The 1876-nt window shown below is 38.1% G+C and overlaps 1 pseudogene; it reads right to left on the bottom strand.

The window, feature by feature from the left end:
* Nucleotides 1-216: 216 nt before the first annotated feature.
* On the bottom strand, nucleotides 217-952 carry LOC114093833 (large ribosomal subunit protein uL30 pseudogene; annotated as a pseudogene).
* Nucleotides 953-1876: the final 924 nt, after the last annotated feature.

Below are 1876 nucleotides of genomic sequence, written 5' to 3'. Positions count from 1 at the left end.
TCCAAAATGACCATATCTTGTCTGTCTGTAACTTATGGCTCAGAGCAAGAGATGTAATGATAACTGTGTTACAAGTTGGAAGAAGTCCAATCTTCCTGAGTATTTGGAAGGACAACTGGAATTGCGGGGTGTTTTGTTGTTGTTGTTGTTGTTTACATTGAGAGCAGGTACTGTTTTATTAACTGACAAGTTTACAAAAATACCATGGTAGATACCTTACTTCATCTTTCTAATACGCCTGTCAATCTGGTCTTCCCTGTTACCAGCATCTCTACCTTTAACAAAATGGGTGGTCTTTTTCTTCATTCCGCCTCTTGGTAAATTTAAAGGACCGTAGTGTTATTTGCTTCTTTGAAGCATTTTTTAACAGTGTAGATCTCATGAATCAGATCCTCCATGCAGGTGATTCCATATTTACCATGAAATCGAATAATCAAAGCGTTATCTATCAATGAAATTTGCTTCTTATTGTTTTTGCCATATCCATACTTATTAGTTCATTCAGTGATTTCAGGTTTGGGTACCCCCATGCAATATATGGCTCCACGATCCTCAGCATATTTATTGAAGCCTTGTTGAGTTTAATGAAGGTGCCATTGAAGATCTGGCGAAGGCAAAGAAGTTGTAACATCTTACAAACCTTTGGGCTCACACCATCGATACCTCTGACCTTGATGACAAATGCCAATTTGAGTTCTGCGGGTACATAGAAGTTGCCAGTTTTTCTTGCCACCTTGGTCATTCAAACCTCCATTCTGTACATTTGCCTGTATTCCTTGTGGTAATGCTTGGCTTTTTCATAGATAAGCCTCCTCTTTGCCTTTCGAAGCATCTTGTGGGCATTCTTCTTCCCCAAGCACTTTGCCTTCAGCTCTGCGTAATTCCTTCACTTTTTCTTAAGGGTATTTGGCACAGCAGGAACCTTCTTTTTCTTCTCTTTGGCACTCTCCATGGTTCCAGCTGGAAAAACTGGAATATTTAATAGATAACACTGATCACTATTATGTCTGACTCTGTGGAACTTGTAGTCTAGGTAATTAGGTGATGACAGTCAAATCATAGGCATTTGTGATGAGAACAGTTAGTGCTGTGAATTGGGAAGAATACCTTTGAAGGGAGCACCTAACCAGACTTACCATAGTCAAAGGAGAGCTCTGAGAAAAGCTGGTAAAGTCAGAAGGATGGAGACAAATGTAGTGAACAAAGATAGGAACATACTTTACATACAGGGTTATGAAAACTTGTGCTGTAAGTAGGTAATAATGAGTGTAATGCATTCCACTATCGTCATGTATGTATGTCTGTAATAAATAAATAAATAAATAAGTAAGATAGGATTGGGGCAGGAACTGGCATGGTATTAACCTGAAAGCACTTGAAAAAGCATTTTGGAGAATTCAATTAAAAATAGCTGGATAACTGTGTGAGTAAAGCTGGAGAAGTAACAAATCATGCAATAGTTAGCCTTTAATCATGAGAGCAGTATAGGATCACTTGGTAGACTTGAAGGTGATCCCTGGTTGGACTGTGAAGGATGAATTGTGCCAGGGGGTGACAGTATTCTATTTTCAAAGGATCTCATTTTTAACACATCCACAGTATAGTCATTGTTATTACCACTTCACAGATTCTGAAACTCAAGTTTTAGATAAGTATTTTCACAAAGACCACAATGGCATTAAATAGATGCATTGGAAACAGGAAGTAGAGCAGATTCAAAAAAAAAAAAAAAAAAAACATAACCTAAAATGTGTCTGATGTCGAATTCCATGCTCTGTTCATGTTATGATGGTGCATTCTGGTCATTAGCACAAGGAAATATTTCACTCACGAAGACCTTGCCACCTAACCGTGCTAACCATAGGATGGTATTAAT

This window comes from Marmota flaviventris, chromosome 9 (genome assembly GCF_047511675.1).
Source record: "Marmota flaviventris isolate mMarFla1 chromosome 9, mMarFla1.hap1, whole genome shotgun sequence".
NCBI classification, from domain to species: domain Eukaryota; kingdom Metazoa; phylum Chordata; class Mammalia; order Rodentia; family Sciuridae; genus Marmota; species Marmota flaviventris.
The sequence above is the reverse complement of the archived record's forward strand: the minus strand, read 5'-3'. Positions and strand labels throughout refer to the sequence as shown.